Here is a 22,507-nt window from a genome sequence, read left to right as displayed (position 1 = left end):
CCCTAATTCCCACTGTGATAACAACATGTCACCAACAGGATGTCGGTTTTACAGCTTCCCTTAGCTCCATAGGGCTGGGTTTCAGCAAGGATGCTTATGCGCCATTTGTGTAATGCCTACTAATTACAGCAGCTTTTTCTCTATCTCTGCACACTCTAGTGAGGTTTTACTTATTCTTCCCTTTCATGTCTTCACTGCTATTATGCACACAACTTGCATGTTTCTGCATCTAAGCTCTGCATGGAGACATAAATGCTCAGCTTGTACAGTTGTGTTAAATAGAGTACACTTTATTAACCCCATGGAAGTTGCTGTTTACTGTGTGCACCTTTGTCTGGTGAAGAGGGGCTGACCTTCTGAGGCTTCGGGTGCCAGAGACAGGCTGCAATTCCCGTTCCTCCACCCAGCCCTGACGTCTGGGCTGAGCTGCTTGCCTCCCAGACAAGCTCTGCCCATTTCCAAGAGGCTCCTACAACACTCCTCTGCCACCGCCAGAACGCTTCACGCAGCCTTGCTCAGCCACCTTCCCAGGTGCCGCTCACGAGTGAGGCTGACGGTCAGATGAGGCTTTACGGTAGAGCCCAGGCCCTCTCACAACCTTGGGTGGACACCCACGATCCCTCCCCCTTGCTGCTCACAGCAGGGACAAGCTGTTTGTCCACTGTAGCGGCAACAGACCACACTTGTTGGTCCTACAGCCTGAGTATCTGGCTTTACATGAAGTTGCTCTGATGTCTGTTTGTTGTACCATCAGATGTTGATGGTAACCAAAAACATAAATGCTGACAAAAGGAAATTCTAGGTCTCATTTTTGCACAACACTACATGCTTTAAATTTGGATCTAATGAGCAATTAACTGCTTAGGAAAATAAGCTTTTCTGGTTTGTTTGTTTTTTCCCATTTCTTAAACAAAGTTTCAGCCATAAATACAGGAGATACACCATTAGGAACCTCAAAATATTAACTGAATCAGTTAGCTTAAATCATCTTAAAATAGTCCCACAGAAGCCAATGCAATCTGCTGAATCAACGCTCAAGAGAATATTTAGGTGCACATACGAACTTTATGTGGAAAGCAAGAGTGACCTGATGGAAAACTCTTAAGTTAATGTCAGCCTTTTTATTATCTCAAAGATCTGCCTCACTATAATATTAGGATAACTATATGGGTATGCTTATTGCCATAATTAATAATACATATAGCTTATAATATGCATCTATGAAGCATCTGGTAAAATAGGATCTTGTTTCACAAGTAGAGCTCCAAGGTACTAGGGTAACATAAATAAGCACCCCCACACACAAATACACTCCACACGCTCACCCATTCAGAGGCAACTGCAATGTCACTGACCCAGGCAGGACCCAAATTCCTTTCGCATTTCTAGCTCACTCTCCAAGTTTGCCTGCCAAAACTGTAGCTAACCATAGACATGCTTTGCACATTTTTAAGATACCAATACATTGTTACTGAAGTTAACACTCATTGAAAGACAGGGTATTTAAAACCACTTGCCATTCAGATAAGATTACATATGAGTATATTTACACACACACACACAGAGCATGCACAAACAGGCCCCAGCAACAGTTTGTCATCTCCACACTAGTCTCGATATAACAACATATTTTGTCTTGCCAAAAGCAATGGACAATATCTGATGAAATACAGAGAACTCTTTGCACCAGGGAACTCTAACTGAAAATGAGATCTGAAGTGGATCACTAGCCTTGATCACAAGTATGATCACAACCAAGCAGGTGAATTTCAAAGGAAAATATCAAACCTCTTTAAGAAGGAAAAGAGCTGCCATTGTCTTCAAATCCTGATCTATGATCTGTAGAGGGGCTAGAAGCTCTAGAATAAATACAGAGATCATAATTTGATGAGAAAACATACCTTCAAATATCACTTCATGCTACTTGCTCAAGGAATCAGTCCAGAACTTACTACAAGCGGGTCAACACTGGCATGGGGATGTATTTTAGCATGACTTACACAAGACAGAAGTAATTATACAGGTTAATTTTAATTAAAGGAGAATGTTATTCTTCATTATATTGAGCTTGCACACAGTACTACAGTAAGCATTTCTGTACCCACACTATAGCTAACAGTACATGCCAATGTAACTTAACTCCATTTTGGCTAGCTTTGATACATGGTTCAAAACACCAGGAAGAAAACAAAATTCACATGTAGTCACACCATCAAGGAAAGAGCTTTCTGGAAAAACAAAAAACTGAGTAACAACAATTCTACAAGTGCTCCTAAGATCCCTCTGAAACATATTCCCCAAACCAATACATTCACAGCTAGGTTAGATTAACAAAAAGATATTCAGTCAATCCACACTACCATTAATTGCTTTAGGTTAGAAATCTCTTTCAGGGAATGCTTTGTATTGCATGTGAAGTTTCACTTGCAGCATTCAGACATGTTCACTTAATCACATCAGTGGTGGAAGGGAGGAGTTTATTAACAGAAGTGTATAAAGTGTTTCAATTCATCATCATCATTTCATCCATCCATGCTGTAGAGCTAGGAAACATTACTGTATTACTTAAAAATACTCAAATTTCCCAAACCTGGTCACAAGCTTTCATTTGCCAGGAAAGTACTTTCTAGAGACTGGAAAGATTCAGCATATCTAACAAGCTCTGATGTACTGCTCTATATTAGCAGCAGTTTGGCTGATGTTTAGTCCACAACACAACAAAGCCAAAAGAGAAAATAATTTTAAAAAGCAGAGGAAAAAGGAAAACACGGTAGAAATTTACATGGAAAATACAGAAACTGCATAGTTAGGATAGCTTACTGACAAAGAAGATAAAACACAATGTTTAATAAATTGGAGTAAGCAGAAAAAAAATAATTGAAAGGTTTTTGTAACACTGTTAGTCAACTCTTTGGACAACTAAGCAAACATGCAATATGCACTTGCAACTATGCAAATGTACAACTAGGATGTGTATCTGCTTTGCCCTGAATTAAACTGAATTGTACTGCAGGGAAAGATGAAAGTATCAAATCAGAGCTCAGAAGGCCGTTCCTTTAGTAAGTTTGAGGCAGTGCTCGAAAGACATGGGGAGTCATACGGTCCTCAGTTTACTGCAGAATATGCAGTCACTCTGACTGCAGAAATCAGCAGCTGAATGCTCTTTCTTCATAATGAAATGCTGCATCATTACAGCTGCAGCCTAGCTACAACCACATTCACCAGGCACAGAGGCACCCAGGGGCTCCCCCATCTCTCCAAAACCTCCCTTCCTTTGTGCTACTGGCTTTGTAGAGCTCATTAAGAAACAAATCACTGTAACTGCGTATGCATTACTGAGGTGGACTGAAGTTTATGAGAACAAAGTGACATCATCATTCAAGCGTCCCTTTGTGAGTCAATCACTCGTTTTTCAGAGAAAATTTTTAGGCACTACATTCAGAGAAGGATATTAGTGAAGGACACACATTTTGCAAGAGAGGGCTAAACACACACCAGGACAATGACTGTCACATACTAATGAAAACTTATCTAACCATTACAACACCCAGTTATGGCTTTTTTTCTTAAAACAAGCAGATGATTCATTGCTAGATAAACACTAAATACTACAGAGTGACTAATCTGGAGCCTTTCCCCTTGCCTCCTTTCTCTTGACGCATAGCTTTCTTTTAGCTGATAAGATATTATAGTCTGGAAGGAACCTGCAGTCTATACAAAGAGCTATTATTTTCTGAGGACAAACTGTTAAAAAGCAAGATTTTCTCATTAATACACAAAGGAACTTTATCTGTTTTTAACTAAAGCCTTTCTTCTCCCCCTTCTCCCCCCAGTGTCAGCATCAGAGAAAGACTTGCTCTCTTTTATTCAGCAACTTCAGGGAGAACTTACCAGAAGCAGCAGCACCAGAATTTGGCTCTGAAACAGTTGGTTTGTTTTTCTTCATATTAATAGTGTTTCACTGTATTGGAGTTCATTTCAAGTACTGAAGGGCTGGCAAGGGAATAGACAACTTGTAGTTCTATCTTTTCCAAAACCCCTGCTTTATAAAGTCCATGTTGTAAGTTAAAATACAAATGGATTCCTATTGAACTGAAACTACTCAGAGTCATCACTCCACTCCATGCAACTCCTTTTGCTGCTTCTATCCCACAGGTCAGTATAAAGCAAATAACAATCAAAATGTACCAGCAGCCCAGAAGTATGGTGCTGGCATCAACAACAGGGGCTGCACAATATTAGCAAGGGGCTCCTTCTGAAATTCTTCCCAGAAACCTTAAGAAAGAAGTATTGTCTGTCTGGGATAATTTTATTTGAACCAAAAATATTCCACATCAGGGCAAAAGGAAAACTTGCTCAGACTCATTATGATTGTGTGGTCTATCTATAAGATATGCAGTAAAATTCTTAGCACCTATGGAGGTAGGGTCACTTTGACATAGCTTTTGTGCATATCCAGCTCTGGGCTGCAAGGACTTAAATACAAAGCAAGCTGTCAGACTTTCTACTCCCACCTCCAAGGCCTGTCGTTTCAAAGTACTGTGTCTCTCCTTGCACACTGCTTCTTACACTGAATCTGACGGAGGGTATAACAATACTAACAATACCAACAATTTTTGCCAAGTTGAAAACAAGTATATCCTAAGAAATTTGGAGCCTACCTCCAGAAAAACTGATAGAAAAGATATGTTAAAAAAATATATATATATACACATATACACACACACACATATATATATTTAACTGCTACTCCAGAGATCATTACAGTAATGCTGAACAAGCATGGTATTTTACATTTAACTGGTCATCTGCAGAGTCTGCACCTGAGTTCAGCATCACACACACAAGAAAAAGGCCACATTCCATCCATACCCCGGTCTCTCATTACCCTCGCAATCTCTCAGAGGGATCCTAGGATGTTTGAAAAATATGGGAGTGAGGGAGGAGACGAGGAAAAAGATCCATTTAGAACTAGAAAGTGGTGCTAACATCTCAAAGTGAAAACAGCAGCTATGCTTCAGATGAACAGACAAAAGCATTCTCTTACTTGGAGGTAAACCATGCATGTGGCAAGCAGAGAGACCAATTTATTAACACAGAATAACAGGAGTTGATCATTAACCAGACTAAACCAGCACAGAGGAGCAAAACCCCTGCTCCTGGAAAACTTGCAGGAAGGACCTATCGAGCTTTCCCAAGATTTACTTCTGCCTAAGGTCCTTCCCACAGGTATCCCATGGAGAAAGGCAAAGGTGCTCACTTCTGCACAGCCAGGTCCCACTCCCACAAAGACTCCTGGGATCCAGAGAGATCTTGAGCCACTCACAAAAACACGGAGGTCTTCAAATCTCATGTCCTCCTCCATAACCGTGCCCCTGGAATTCTGCTGCCAAATGCCTCCATCACTGGCTTCCCTTAATTGGGCTCCTTCTCCGTGCAAAAAAGCCCACAACACAACCGAGTGCCCTACCTACTTTAGGGTGCATTACTGCTTATGTGCCAAAGTATAGCACAGCCTTTCTCTTTGCTCCTCCCCTCCACAATACACACACATCTTATGCCTTGGTGAGATTTTGTGGATGCCAAGAGGGTATTACATACAAGGGAAAAGAATAAGTGAGGGAAAACAGCACTAAAGAGCAAGTAGCAGTGCCAGAGGCAGCTGTGTCCCTACAGTGTGTGCATCTAGGACAATCTCTTCAGGGCTCCTGTGAGTGATTAGACTGAAGGACAGGACTGAAACCTGAGAACATAATGCAACTGGAAAAAGTAAAATAAATAAATAGACGGCTGCTCTTCTGAATTTTAGTAAATTAATGCGGAGAAAGCCTTCATGCCTCAGCGAGTCAGGGTCACTTCCTCGTTTGGAGGTTGAATTCCAGCAGCATCTGTCACCCACTGCGCACACACTACTCATTCACACACATGCTCCTAGCAGCACCTGCACAGACACCGTCTTATTCTGGAACCTGCCTGAAAAGCGTAGTAATTTAAGCACATCATTATACATGTCCAATTACCCACTACTAAAGAAAAACAAGGCACATAATGTTGTACAAAGGAAGGAAATAAGCTTAGGTAACATACATATTTAGTCTGGGGGAATTCCACAATCACGGATTTCTGGAAACTTAACACTAATATAAAATTAGTTGTTTTAAACAGCAAGAAAGTAAACAGAGCACATCTGTTACTCACCTTTGCATGAAATGCCTTGGCCGTCAATTACTTGCTTGCAGATTCCACAAATTTTGGATTTCTTAAAGGTCTTGTTTTTGAAGGTGTGAGAACTTGAAGCTGCTTTTTCAGGCTGGAAGCAAGGGGAATAATATCAGAATTTTCCTCAACTTTTGAGTGCTATTTTTAAATTAAATATAACAGTGGTATGTCAAGAGTAGTATAAAAGTATGTCAATAGATAATGTTCTCTCTTTCTCATTTGAGAATAAGAGCTTCCCACTCTCAAATGCAAGAAGCCACAGGGTAGGAGGTACGTCTCTCATATTAGGGTGCAGACCCTGCAAAATATTTTGCATCATAACCCTAGAAGTCTCTATAACTTAATCTTCTAAGAGCAAATACAGAATAATCTCCATGTTATGAACCAACAGCCTTCTAACCTAAGGCCTTATCTACATAAAAAAAATTGCACTGGTTCAGCCTAAATTGGTTTGAAAGAAAAAAAAAAACAGCATAAGTAATGCTGTATCTACCATGGAAACAGATTTATCTTGTGCAAATACAATTTGTTTTATTTAATAAATAAAATGTAAAGCGTCTACGCAATCTAGACTTTGGCACAGATTACCAACTTTAAAAATCATTTTTGCTTCTGTAAAGAAGCATAAGAAAAGTACACAAGTTTAAAATAATATTATCTCCATAGTGCATCACAGTAACTGACATATCATGTTAAAATATAACATAATAATGAAATCTCTGATCAGGGACAGAACAGCAAAAGTCAACATAATATATGCTATGGATTTTATTATGTAGTATTACCTAAGAAACATTAGGTAACACTTTACATGGGGCTACTGAAAGCCTCTAACTGAGATGATTCTCTGTCTTCCCTGGAAGGGTGTAACAACCTTTGGTTTCATTGGCTGACTTCTAGAAAGAAACATTAATTTTGAAATTGACAGATAATTAATCTTCCTCTTCCCTTGCATTAACTAGTATTCTGGTTAACCAACAAAGCGATTACAAGGAAAAGGGCAGTACTTCATGGCATGGACATGCCCACTGAGGGAAGTGCAAGGGCAGCAATATCATAGTAATTATAGGGCAGAAAATGTCCCCTCTTTAGACATATCAGTTACTTATTTAAAAATAGAATTACACTGCCCCAGACTATGAAAATCCCCAAATAATTCTTTGTGATTCTCATTTTCATTTCACATTTGAACATTTACTGTCCTTAACCTTCAGTATACCATAAAAGGGCTTGCATCCAACACTGCAGCACTTGTACTGAGCTACCTCGTAGGCACACGTATCCAGCAGCCGAAAGCTGTCCCTCCCCACGCAGCCAGGCCAGGCCACCGCACCGCTGAGCCTCCATCCATACGCCGGAAAAGAAAGTTTCCCAGAGTGGTGCAATGCACAAGTCCATAGCAACGAGGTAACACGGGATTTCTTTGTGGCTTTAAGCAATTCACCACGTGGCTCTAGGCAACATGCTTACCATCTCCCTCCACATGTACAACACAGCTGCTAAGCAGGCACAGAAACAGCTATAAAATTGATGCGTCCCAGGACTCAGCCGCCTTCCAACTAGTGCTTCCACAAGGCCTAGAGAAAGCTTCGAAGCACCTGCAGGAGCTCACATGGTGGCACGGGAACCCAGGCAGGCTTGGCCGCGCAGAGCCCATGGGCTCTAGAGGGGACCTCTGGCTACGTCTCAGGCCAGGCTAGCCACGGTGTACGAACAGTGAACCTTATCTTAAGACTAGGACAGTGTTCCCTGAAACTAGTATTACCCTCGTTGTAAAGTCAAGATAATTAACAGATTTCCATAAACACCAGGCATTACTTAGCCTGAAGGAATTACTTGGAAATTACTTAGAAGGAATAAAAGTTAGCCTGGACTTTCAGAAAAGTCTTTCTACCAGTGAAATGCATTCATCAGCACAACTTATTGAGGAAAGCAGTCAAAAAGTCCATGCCCTTGGAAGGCTGAAACATGGGATGGAAAATTTGAAAAACAAATTTGAATTGTAACTACGATGTCTTAATTAAACATTTGGATCACCAACTGTAGAAGCTGAAGTCACAAAATTTTCCTGGATCCCCAATTTCTAAACCTCTTGCTAGCATTTGTTCTGTGTCACTTCATACTAATTGAAAGTTGTGGTCATAATTGTGATTAATATTAAAAGTACACCATAAACAAAAAGAAGAGCTGTGCCCCAGCATTATAAAAGAACATACCTGATGACAAAAAGACCAAATTAGTTATTTTCAAAAGAAGATCTCTCCTGACTTTTTTCCCCATTAGAATATGGAGGATGTTTTTGAAAAGACTAAGGAGCTTAGGAGCACAAATGTCATTATATCCAGGTAACTCCACTAATTTGAGGATGTTCTGAACCCCAATGKGTTTAACCCTTGTGCCCAAAGATCTGAGAGTCCCCATCTCCACAGTCTCTTCTGTGTAGAAATTAACAACACCATCACCTCCACTGGTATTCACAGAGTAGCTGCAGCTTCTCTGCTTTGTAGCTATACAGACAGAGAGAGAAAAAATGGAATTCTTCGTTTAGATTTTATCCACCTCTCTTCCCGCCAACCTTCTATTTTTGGGTAAAGTTTACAGGCCACTTCTGTGGCACTCTCAGAAAAGGACAGTTTCGCAGAGTTTGCAGTTTTGAAGAATTTCTGAGAAGCTGAGACAAATCCAGGAAAATTTGTTCTGTATCTAGACCCTTTCTCCTTACTTCCCACATCCCAAGCACTTCATCCCAAGCTCTGACATGTTTATTGTTCCAGAGAAACATAACTGTCACAAGAATTCATTGCTCCAATATGAGTCTTAAGTTTAAGTAGGTCTTGACTCATTAATTGATCAATTAGTCAACCTGTTTATTCCATTTGTAATGTAAAAGTCAAATAAAGTAATTTTCCTCTCAGACATTTTGGAAGTGATCTGCATAACAGCTTCTGCATCTGAATTAAGAAGTGCACACTTTTTGTGTTCCTTGTTTATTGCAAGCACATTCCACTATGGGTTCACCAAGGAATTCACTTAAACAATTCATTTAGGAGATGCAGTAGTAACAACTGTCCACACATAATCTACTGTGAAACATGGAGGCGCCTAGATCGAGATTCCTTTGTTGTGACCTGGTACAGCTTTCACAGTCCTCTCCTAAGGAGGATGCCAAGCAAAAAAACCCAGAAAACCACCATGGGAGGGAGCAGCAATACTCCTACTTTCATGAGGCTCAAGGCTGGAATCTAAATTGCACATAATTGTTAGGGGTAAAAATTGGAAGAAAAGAGTGCAGAACCACAGGTTACAGACTGGGTTTTTTGCCTGAGAAAGAGGCTGTAATTATGGTTGGTCTCAATTGCTAGAATTATGAGACATCTCTTTTTCAAAAGGCAAACTGTCTTTTGTTTACCACATAAGGAAACATTTTTGGCCAGACTCTGCTCTCTACAGCACACAGAAATCCAGCAAGGACTGAAAGTTTATCCCAGGCTCACATGAACATAACAGAGCATAACAGACTGTGTGAAGATTTAGATGGGTATTCTCAATTACAATGAATTTCAAATACTCCTCTCATCACTGAGGAGCTTCACTACGTAGCAACACACTGATCAGCAGGTAAAAATTCATACCAGCTCTCTCACAGCACTGTAAGACTTTTGAGACACATTACATTTTAAGAAGAGAAAAGTAGTTTAAGCAAAAGACATTCTCCAGATTTCAATTAAGCCAATATTAACTACAGCGCTCAAGATAGGCGACTTGGTTTTTGGCAATACTTATACAGCAATTGCTATACAGCAATAGAGACTCAATACTGGATCATTACATCTATGGAAGAGGCATTCACAATGTTATTCCCAAATACCATACTACATGGTAACAGTTAATTATTCAAAGAAGAACAGAACCAAGCAACTTTTGTTCATTTTAACTTCAACCGTACGTTCCAAACATATAAAGTGTAGTAGTGATAATAGTTCATTCTTTAAAAAGGTAGTCACAGGGCTTAGATCTTTTCATCAAAGAATCAAATAAACATTATAAAACAAAACCTGTTCAAATAGTCTCCAAGAAAAGCATATAAATACACTCACACACATGCTCAATATAAAAAACAAACTTAGCTGATCATTTACTACTTCTACAAGATCCTTTTTCCTCCAAAGTCACCAGGCAGTAATTGCATTATGAGAAAATATACTCCTAAGTCTAAAGAAAAATAATCAGACTTTTAAATTAAATTATTAATTCTAGATGTTACTTCATTTGGAGGGGGGAAAAAAAGGCAAGAACTATTCATTAATTATTACCCTATCTCCAAAACTCGTAAGGATCCATATTACACATTCCAGCTACGAGAATATTATTGACATGAGTGTAAAGCCCCACGAGCTTTCTCTATGTCAGACTCTACTCCTGCTGAATTTTATGTGGCCTGTAAAAACCCTCTTTGCACAGCAGCAAAATCATAAAAACAAAGATATTTTTTGTTCACTTCCTGCCCACAGTCATGCTAATGTGATCCTTGCTCTCTCCTCTAAATAACTTACCAACCAATACTGCAATTTCCTGGGATTCTACTCACGCATTCTTTTACTCTCCAAGGTAGTTTTAAATCCACAAGCTGATATAAGGATTATTATTATTATTATTTTAAATACAAGGGGGTGTGTAGCAGTGTTAGCAGTGTGTTAGAAGAAAGGGTATTTCAAGTTGTTGTTCCCTCATGACTATGAGGCACATAAACCACATGTACACATGGGGCTGTTGTGGCAGCAAACCTCAGGTAGAGGCAACTTTAAAAAGCGGTAACTAAAGCTCTGGAAGCACAGACCCCCTTTCAAGGGCTCCGTTTTTCTCCTCCCCCTCCCCTTTTATGGGCTAAGGAAATGCCCTACTTTGACCTCTTCCTATGGGATGTCCAAAAGAAAGTTCAATTAAGGGATGACTGAAAGAGGTCTTTATGAAGAGGCTGATCCTCAGCTACAAAACCTTTGTAAAACCAAGCCGTATATCTATTCCTATAAGATAGCCTCAAAAATAAATCATATGACTAAGGGAAAAAAAGAACAGCTAGCTGAGGGAAATGCCTGAGAACTTGTCCCCTGCAGCCCTTTCTGTTACAAATTACTCATTATTACTTTTGTTACCTTTTCACTTCCTCTCCTCCCATCTCTTATATGAATTCTATGCAGTAAAAATCCCATATGGTTACTAGGCAGTTACTTAGAGCTCCTGTGGAGAAATCAAAGAAGAAAATCCCATTAAGTTATTTGCAGCTTCCCTGAACAGTCATTCCCTAAGCAGGTATTGATGAGACACTGCAAAGCCAGTGTAACAGTTGATATTACTGATACCTCAAAATAGTTTAGAATTTTTTTCCTTATGGTAAACAGCATTTTTTGTTAAAAAAAAAATAATAAAAATAAATAAATAAATAAAAACCTAAATTAAATTAAAAAAAACACTCTTCTCCTAAAGCAACGTTCCATGTTCGCTGGAGCTTCCACTATCATAAAACTATGAAACTATAAAACTATAAAACTATATCATAAAACTATCATAAACAATGCCTACTGTGCATACAGGCCAAGTAATAGCATATTACCTATCCACTGCCTAAAACGGCTTTTAGAACAGCTAGTCTGACCAGAACTTTTTGGTAACTACAGGAAGTGGCTTTATCAAAAGTCCTACCCACAAAAAACGAGGATGAATAAACAATAAAGAATTTCCCAAAAGCAGTAAACAGTAACACTCTGCAGCTCTTTTATATGAGAGTAATTTCTTGGAAGACATACTATTGCTCTGACAGTAAGCACAATATTTGAGCCAAATGACATTAACTGAACATAATACCGTACACTAAGCACAAACACAAGTACCATCAATGAATATATAAATTTTTGCAGAGCCCACACTATATGACAAGAATACAGGACAGTGGCAGACAGCAAAGAACAACAAAGAATTTTTTTACAGACTGAAATAAGGCATTTCTGGGTTGTTTCACCCTCATTCAGCAATGATTCCTATAGTGACCAATGTAACATACATATACACATGCACACACAGACACACAACAATAAAATGTATATAAATGTCTAGTTATACTATTATCACCACCATTTACTATTACCAATTACTTTCAGAAAGATTGCAAAGATAAAAACAGATTTGTTCAATATCCTGTTTACACCCCATTGAAGGCATTTTACAGAAAGACAGGTAAGTAGCCCAAGGCAGAGAAAAGTGACTTAAGATGATGCAGTCTTAGCCAGCAATATCCCACCCAGTGTATTCTATTCCTGCCTCCATAATGAGGCCTGTGACTCAAATGAGGACATATGGACACATTACACAAGAGGAAAAAAGGGGACTGTCTCTCTCAGTGAACCAGCTGTTTATGCAGATTCAAAGTAAGGAGGCAGAGATGTGCAAAGCAACTTCAAGGGTTACACAGCACATCAACAGCCAACTTAAGAAAATACAGCTTTAAACATAAGGTATGCCTTACTAGGTCAGCACAACAGTCTGTCTCACCCAGCACTTCATCACCATGTCAAAAGGAGGCACTCTTTAAAGAGAGCAAACTAGCCATTTCTGTGGTCCATCCCCTTCATATTTCCCATGCCGTATCAGGGATGTTGAAAGGTATATCCCTGCCCAGTCCTCTTTGTGCCTGTTAACGGACCTGTTTTCCACGACTTTTGTCAAATCCCTTTTGAACCCACTTGTACTGTCTGTCCTCACAACCTTGTGTGGCAGCAAGTGTCAGAAGGTCACTAACTGCTGTGTAAAGTACCTTCTTCTGCCCATTTTAAAGCAAACTCCTACTTGTTTCAATAAGCAACCCTTAGTTTTAGCCCTGTGGGATCTGATGACCTGTTCTGCATTCAACTTACCCACCATCTTTATGATTTTGTAAACCTCTATCATATTCCCCCTAAACCTTCTGCTTTCCAAATTGCAGTCCAACTCTTTTCAGTCTCTTATCAAAAAACAGCTGTACCCCGTCCCCTCCAACCATTTCAGTCACCCTCTTCTGTACATCCTCTCATTCTACTGTATCCGTTTTTACATGCAGTGATGAGAACTGTACACAATACTTGAGATGGGCACATGCCAAGATGCTATTTAGCAGCAAAATCATGCCCTCTGTCTTGCTCTCAGGACTTTTCCTAACAATTTGCTGACAGTTAACTCGTCAGAGACATTATGATTAAATCTTAGCCAATGTAAAAATGAAGGCCTTTCTCTCATAAGTTTACTCAAAATACCTTCTAGGTAAGGACTCAAATGTTCTTGGAAGGTATATGTGTGTAGATCCACTTTGTGGTTTGCAAGTTCAAAGGAAAAAAAACCTAATCTTTCATGATGTGTGAACAAGATCACTTTGACATGCAGATTACTATTTTAGCTTGTCATTTTTGAAATCTACGTAGGTCTAAACCAAAGCTCACCCATGGACCTGGTTTTGTATAGCTATCATTGAAAAGTGTCGGTTTAAACACAAATATGTAGTCTTTCAAAGTTTCAAGTGAGCTATTAAAAAAAAGAAAAAAAAAGGATAGATTTGCACCACAGTCTGTTCATGATGGCCCACGCAGCCTCGCACTTTGGTCTCTAAGTCTAGATCTCCAGGTATGGTTGCTTCAATTCCAGCTGCCAGAAAAAACACACTGGTCATTAGTTGAAAGAAAAATTGTACTGGTTCTCACACATGCAGCTTTTCACTTTAGCTCTTTCACTTACAGCTCTGAAATAAAAAGTTAAGAGCCAGGCAAATAGAAGGTAGCGCAAAATGTAAAAAACAGCAGCAGCACAAAACTGGCCTGACACGGGATTCTGGAGTATGGGACCATGGCTGTAACACCAACTGAAAGCGATCCACGCAAAGGGAGTGGTGACAAAATGTAACAGCAGCAACTTCACTGCTCTAGCGAGACAGGTCATACGCCACATGCGTTTAAGCATTATTCTTTCATACCACATCCATTTACATTTCTCATTTGCAGACAGCTCACGTTTATGAAGTACCCTGGTAACAAGAACAGGATCAATACCACAAGACAGCTGTCTTCTTCATTCCTGCTACCCCTTCCTTCTCCACCTCCCTTGGAGGGGACCCTTCATCTGGGTGTCAGCTACACGTGCTCTTTTCAAAGCTTTTATAGTCTGAAGACAAAGCTGTATCAGATACGTCAGCATTCTTTGAAAGATGCTTTTCATTGGAAGAAGAGGTAAAACAAGAGAGTAAAATGCTTTGAAAAAGCTAGATCATCAGCTATATCTCTCTCTCCCTGCTCAGCACCTCAGATTTTAAGCACAATATCCGGGAACTTTTTCACGTTCACTGGTTTCTCAAACAGTTTCAAGTCCTTCCACTTATGATCTGACTGAGATTTGAACCCAGACGCCAGTAGGGCCAGGTCTGCCTGGAGGTGGGTGATACCTGCTAAAGAAAGGCAGCACCCAGAGGAGTCCAAATGGATTCCCATCAGCAGCCATCGACACCCTTTGGCAGGGCCCGGGCAGAGCAGCATGCCTGTTGGAGACAGACGAGAAAGCTGTCTTTCTCCTGCCAAATCTTCACTGCTCTCCTTGACCCAAATCCCCTCAGGAATTGGCCTCCTATGGAGAGCTGGAGCTCATTCACTCACCTCCCCACAAACAAAGAGCGGCCTGCAGTCACTCTTCGCTCTCTTAATGTAAAACACTGCTAGCTCTCACATTGCATTTTGCCAGTTTTTACATTTTTGTTCCTATCCCTTCATTTCTCCAGTGTACATGAATCCGTATGAGTGGAAAAGCAGAGAGGAGAAAGATGGAAAGCCCATTAAAACAATCGTTACTCTAGACACTGGAAAACTCTCTTTTTCATCCTCATCTCATTGGCAAACTGACACTTTGTTCTATGTGGGAAAATACTGTACAAAAGAAATGCCTGAAAGCAGTAAAGGACTGTGTGCATCATGAAAGCTCAGTGTTTGTCAATGGCCTTTTTTTGTTAAATGAACAGGCCTTGACATTTCCGAGGCTGCAACACTGAATATGTGGGATTTCCAATCTTCGTATGATAAAAGGGGGGAGAGAGAGAGAGAGAGAGAGAGACTAGAGAGACATCTGAAGACTTGACTTCACCTCTTCAAACAACAGGAACAAAAGGCTATTTCTGAATACACCTGGTTCACCTTTAGGCCACCAAAAAAAAAAAAAAAAAGGTGTTGAAGGACATTAAAAAAATAAAAATTCAGAGACATCAGGGAATTTACCCTTGAAATGTTGACAGTTGAAATTGTTGATTTTTAAATATTCTATACCTAGAATCCCTAATCAAATTTCTTCCCACTGCAGCTGAACTCTTGCAGCTACGTAAAAACCACCAAGCACACTAAGTACACGTGTCCATGCAGAGTCCCTCCCTCTGTCTTGATAATCCTCAATGAACCCATTTACAAAAGCAGCAAACGCACCGGGACTGCGCAGCAGCCTAACACCCTAACCTTCCTGCGTCGTGATGCAGTTAGTCACAAGTCTGAACACCAAAGAGCTATCGAGAGCTATCGCATGTGCTAAATCATTTTTGGTGTGATAAGGAAGAATCAAATATTAAAAAAAAAAAAAAAAAAAAATTACCCAAACCTGCAGAGCAAAAGAAGAAAGGGAGAGCAGAAGAGGTCAGTGAGAAAGAGAAACTGGGATGGCACACGGATAGACAGCAGCAGCTGTGTGCCAGAGCAATGAAGAGGAAGAACAGCTGAGCAGGATGGGGATGCACATCAGTTAATCAACTGCTGAGAAGTGGGAGGAATATTATTAATAGTAATGTAGTGAATAATCTTTGCAATTTTAAGTAGGTAAAGCTTATTGCACAACTTGAGCTTTCCCTTTTACCCTTACACCCTTGCTTGAGGCAGGATGCTCACATACTCAGTTTGGCACTTGGAGTTTGTGCAGGTACCCTACATGAACAGGCGGTCAACACTGTTACCTTTCAGGTACATCGTTTATCCTCATTCTCCAGAAGAAACAAGTGTCCAGGCTAAAAAGAAATACACAGACAAGCAAGCTTATGGCTTCCACATTTTATATATGAGTGCATTTATCAGCTGCTAAAGAAGCATGCACACTGGAAGTTCATAAATCATGGAAATATCAGTCATCAGTCAGGATCTGCCCTCCTAATACTTTTCCTATCTAGAAAATCCACCTTAAGTGGTTGTTCCAGTGGCCACTATGGCCAGTTACTTTAATGACAGAGGAGAACTAATAATGGTGGAGCAAAGCAATACTTAGTGCTTGAAGGTGGTCTCTTAAAACACAAGAACTCTTAGAGCAGGTGGTTTCTGGTATAAGCATCAAATCTGTGCCAGGAATTCCAAACCCATATTGGCTCTCTAAGCCAGATCCCAAGCCCCATCCCTTTCCCCATCCAAGCACTGGAGCAGCAGAGAGGAACAGGAATCCCCCCCTGCCGAACCACCATCTGGTCCGAGGCCAGTGCCTCCCACCACTGCAGCCTGATGGAGGAATGGTTAGGGGAATGGTTAAGCGAGAGAGGGCATGATCTGATTGGGATGAGCAATCCCGTCTTCAGGGTAGAGGAAGGAATCTAGGCCAAGGCAAGCGAGCCTGAAAGCGGCCTTATAGCGGCCTTGAGCACTACAAAAGAAGGTATTCACGAAACTGGCAAACAAGTCTAGACGGAACTAGGTTCCATATATGAAAGCGGACCCCTCCTCGTGGACAGCAACCTTGCACCAATCATGTATCCGCTTTATGCGCATGGACAGAAGCTGTAGGCCAATCATGTAACTATTGCTGACACCTGCTTGTTGCTTGTCTATATATACTCTGTAAAAGCTAGAATAAAGGAGAACGATCATACTCATACTGAGACTCCGTCGTTACTCCGGGTCCGCCTCCCACTCCTGCGTCCTCYGACAGCAGCCCAGCGGGTTTTAACAAGGAGGAAGAGATAAAGGTGATACAGCAGCAGATGAGAGATTACCCTCCCTTCCCCAACACAGCAGTTCCCTACTGGCTCATTTCTTTTGAGGAACCACAGGTACCTGCTGTGAGTTAGGCTACTTTGATGCCTTTCGGGATCAGCAGATGTGCTGGTGCCCTGAACACCAAGATGAAAATCTGCAATCTATATCCAGACTGTGAAAACAGTTTGTCCCACCTCACCAGAGTTTCAGACAAACAATACCGCATTTCCAAAACTTAGTTGGTGCCACAACATTGCAACAGAACTACTTACTGGAGTAGGACAAGCACTTGTCTGGTACAATATGTGAAGACTCGCAGAGAAAAGCATAAAAACCCTAATCAACCAGCTGCAACGTGGTTCACACCTGCAAAGCATGAGACTTACATCATCATGAATTGTATTCAGGTTCTTCCAACACTCAAGACCCTTTACTTGGTTGTTAATCAGATTCCGGATTTAAAGATCCTAGTAATTCACTGTCACGCAGATTTTTAAGACTACCAGCATGCAGACTTGTCTCTGAATAYCTAAACTGCCTTCCTCATTAGATCTGTCTTTTATACAGTCTTTTTCTACTAATTCAATAAATAAGTTTATCAATGCAAAGAAAAAGACAAAATGTTCATACATAACTTTCACAGTCTTCGAGCTCCTCCAATTAAAAGATGCATCCAAAAACGTACTACATCTAAATGCCATGTTTGAAGTTGACCAGATAACCCTGAAGTCACAGGGCATCTCTTAGGCAACTCTATTCTTCTTCCTACATGATCTTCAGTTTCTCCAGATCTGCTGAAACATTTCAGAACTATTCATATCAAAATGTTCTTAATGCAACTTTTCTAAAGAAAAAATGCCTGTTTTGAAAAGCTTGTTAAAGCACTTTACTCTTTGGGATTTCAAAGTTAACCTTTCAAAAAGGCTGTTCAGCAATGTTAATATCATCAAAATCTGGTGGATCAAAGACAATTTCTTCACAGATAAGTTTTTAAATTAAAAAAACTAGAAAACTTTTTACATGACAGAAAACAGGGTTTCATTACATGAACAGCAGACAAATAGATTATTAATAAACAGATCGCTTTCTGTACTTGCAGAAACAAAAACAGTCTAGATTCATCTCCCTCTCCCCTCTTAGGGCCTTCATAATCACATTTTGCAGCCAGCCAAGAAGAGCAAAGACATCAACTAACTGCCGCATCCAGCAAAATAAGACCTAAAACAGGATGATCTCAATGAGAGAAAGGAATTGTTGTGTTCTTCAGTGAAATAGAAAGCACACACCCTACATCTAGCACTTCTGACTTGCCTAGGACAAACTCAAAGAAATAAAATTAATTAGTTCTAGCCAGTTCTAGTTAAACTTGCAACCCCATATCTATTACAATCTGCATTAGTGATAGTAGCTCATACATAAAACAGCACTAAAAACATGAGCATGACTGGAATTATGTCCTTAACCCTTTCCTCATTTTATAAAGTTACCTTTCTTTATATAGTTAGGATCCCTCCAATCAGTAATCTAAATTTTTTTTTTTAATAAAACAACTTAAAATAGGCATATTTTCTGCATGTCATTAAACCTGAGGAACACAAATTTCTGTTTTACGAGATTTTGTATTTCATAACTAAATGAGTGGGGGAGAAAACTGAATGTTGAACATAAAAATGGTTATTGTACACTTTTTGATATAGCCTCATTTCTTTCATGCCATCCAGTTTCACTTCTTTGGTACTATTTTATTGAGTTTCCATCATCCTTCCTATCAAGTTATAATAAACCATTTTCAGGAAACTGCATCAAACTAATATTACACAGACTTCTACACAAAATTCCTTACAAGATAATCTAAGTGCCACTCCAAAATCAGAAATGCTTACTCAAAAATCCTTTTCCAGGATGTAACTGCATTACTTTTATTGGACAGCAGACGACTTGCGGTAAGAAATTTATTTTGTATTTTTCCTGGTGCTCCTGTGTGGTCTTGTCAAACGAATCCATGGGAACAAGTTGATGAAAAACACTACTTTCAACTGTAGATTTTGCATATCTTCTATTTATTCTCCTCTGATATTATGAGATTAGCTGTACCCACCACTCTGAACAAATATCTCACCAAATGTTTATCAAATGATAACAGTATACTAAAGCAGAAAGTCTTCATCTGTACATATTTATATACCCCTGTTGTTATTAACCAGAGATGATATTGTACAGAGTCCATTCCCACCTAAGCCCTGACAGGTAAGTAAAAGAGAACTTAACGGGAAGCAAAGACCACACAGGCTACTAATGGGTAGGCTTGTATTTTTACTGAAAAACACGGACAGAAAAAATAAAACACACCCAACAATGCCAAAGCTTTTGGTTCAAAATATTATTCATACCACAACACTTCTGTGATGCTCAACTACTTAAAAAGCTAAGGGGGGATCGAAGTAAGCCTGATGGCAACAAACAGCAAACTAAGGCTCCTGTCCAGACCCCCACATTGCTTTCACCTCTCACTGAACAGGCCTAACATCATTCCTACTTTGGTACAGGAATCACTACTATGGAGTACCAGCAGTTCAGCGCTGGCAGGGGCATCACAGCAGACAGACCTCACACAAGATTCAGTAACAGCTTGCCGTGCAGAAAAAGAGGAAGTGGCCGGCTATATAGGATTTAAGTTTTGCCTTATTTGAGGGAGGATCTCACAGTAAATGGGATGCATTAGATGATGTTCATATGTGATTTGATGTTTGGCCTGCAGCTCTGAGAACAGTAGATAAATTCAGAAGCAAAGAATACCGAGTTCCAGTAAATAATGTGTCTGTAGCAAGCTAATCATCATAATTATATCTACTTCTGCTGAATTGCAGATTTTTATACCTAAAAGCTTTGAATTAAGGTACCCTTACCTCCACTTCATTATCTGTAGCCATTTTCAAAGTCACTCCAATTATAGCCTGGAGATGGGATAACACCCTTCTCTCTCTGTCCCAACGGTCTCCACCTGTCCGACTAGCTACTCCCAGACATTAACCTCTAATAGGAATAGGAATGGGAAAATAGCTGTCTCGACAAATGACATCAAATCTAGTCACTGACTACCAGACGGTGCTGCTAACTGGGAGCCATATGTTCCCACCCAGTCAGGAAAGATTTGTTTCTACTGGCCTGAGGCCTATAACCTCAACGCCTTCTCTGTCACATGAATGAACCAGGACAACATAAAACTGCTTAAGCATGAAGACCACGCTCAACTAAAAGGTCTAAAGCACTTGTGGAAATGGGAATCAAATACAATAGACATTTATAAAGTTATTATACAGTGCCTGCTCTGTAGCTGATTAACTTGCTCACTCACCCAAGGACAAATGGTTAAACTATTATGTTGAGAAAAACAATTACATAAAATGCAACTGTTACCTAACTCAACAGACCTGCTCCCTTCTTGTAGCTCAAAATAGTTACCTTTGATTTCAAAGCAACTATCCTAGTTATTTCCCTGGTACTAAACCTAGGGTCACTTATCACAGTGAGTAAAGTAAAACCTGCCAAAATGTATGTTGAACTTGATTTTAATGGCTCCCCTCATAAAGGGCCAAAGAATCCACTTGAACACTAGATTCTCCCTTCTAACTACCAGGAGGCTCCACAAACCATTACTCCTCTTCCTCATCAAATACTCTCCAATCTCAACAGTGTCACTTTATCAGAGTGCCTCAGCTCCGACTCTCTTCTCTTGTACCATGGCCAACCCTACAGATTACCTGATAATTAACTCTCTTGAAAGAAAAATTAGAAAAATTCTCCAAAACTACTCTTATAGTATGCTGAAAAAACTTTCTCTGTTCATCCTCATCTTCTTTCAGAGCAATGACAGTTTGATTTAAACATTCAAAACTTTTCAACTATTGTATTTTAATTATTTTTTTTTGTACTTTTGGAAGGTTTACTTAAGTTTTCACAGCAGTCACTGCTCCCTCTGCATCACAGAAAAAGGATAATATTCCTAAAACAGATTCTTCAAATAAAACAATTTCTAGATGACAACAATTTACAAAAATAACAATCCTGTGGTGTGGCTGCAAAAACCTGAAAGAATCTCATAAGAATTTGCAGCAAAATACATCATCCAAAATTAGCGAGTGCCCATTTCAACGGCTCATACTAGTTTTGAAGACCCAATTGTTCTGACATGTTCTTCATTGTTACAGAGTGTATCACATTGGTTGATATTGCAGCTAAAAGCAAAATGAACATCTGAAGTGTGTTCACTGCCTGGACTCCTCCATCCRCAGATCTGCTAACAAGGCAGATCTAACTAATACATTTTTTATAAAGGTTGTAAAGAGAAAAACAGATATGAAAAAATTTAAATGGCATGAATTAATGAAGAAGAGGTCATCTTTCAAAAGCAAGCTACCAAGTCTTGGTCTAACCAAAAGTATTAGTCAGCAAGTATTCATGACTCAACATATTTTGCTCAAAATGCCAGAGTGGTCAGAAGCTTTCTTCCTTCAGGATCTTCGATCTGGTAAACAGGGCTTCTTAACAAGCAGCAAGCCATTTAACAAAACCAAGCAACTAAGGGCAATCAATGATACCACAACACTATGCATATAATATGCCTGTCAGCGTACAGTTACCTATTTTACATTGGCTTTTTAGTACTATATGGCTTTCTCCATATAATTCAGTTCAGGGTGAGAAAAATCTGTACAATTTTCAGTCTGTTTTTGTTGTCCAACCTGACACTGTACATCAAAGCAGCTCTATCCCTCTCCTTTAGAGCACATGTACAATCTCCAAACTAGAATTCAGTCTTCCACATTGGGGCATTTCGGAGGGTTTTTTTAATATATATRTGTGTGTGTGCATATGCGTGTGTGTATATACACTATATATATATAAATATGTATATATATTCATAGATACAGATATGTGCTGGTCACATATATACATATATAAATATGTATGTATATATTAGCCTCATCAGAACCCTGCTCTACTTTTTCTTTCCTCCCAGCTTGCTAACATCCCTTCAGAAAAAATTTATAATCCCTTAATTTTGCCATCCAAACAAACCTGAAGCCTCCAGGCATAGAGCCTAGTGCCTGTATGCTTCTTTTATTGGTTCATTTTCATTACAGACATGGCTTTAAGGCAGTAAAATAGTTTATAGCCGGCAACCCACAGCAGCAGAGAAACCACAAGGAATTCACAGATGTGATTACCTTCTTCTAAGTTAAAAGCATTACTTCAGAAAGATCAGCATATAAAACAGGTTGATTTGC

At 39.7% G+C, this 22,507-nt stretch overlaps 1 protein-coding gene across 1 annotated transcript in view; it reads right to left on the bottom strand.

Moving 5' to 3' along the window:
- Positions 1-22,507, bottom strand: part of TNS3 (tensin 3) — a 317,735-nt gene that overhangs the window by 195,367 nt on the left and 99,861 nt on the right. The window contains exon 2 of the mRNA XM_026063948.1: positions 6,199-6,310. The gene's annotated coding sequence lies outside the window, so the exon portion shown is untranslated. The remainder of the gene's footprint in view (positions 1-6,198; positions 6,311-22,507) is intronic.

Source organism: Apteryx rowi, unplaced genomic scaffold (genome assembly GCF_003343035.1).
Source record: "Apteryx rowi isolate R43461 unplaced genomic scaffold, aptRow1 scaffold_204, whole genome shotgun sequence".
In the NCBI taxonomy this organism is placed as follows: domain Eukaryota; kingdom Metazoa; phylum Chordata; class Aves; order Apterygiformes; family Apterygidae; genus Apteryx; species Apteryx rowi.
The sequence above is the reverse complement of the archived record's forward strand: the minus strand, read 5'-3'. Positions and strand labels throughout refer to the sequence as shown.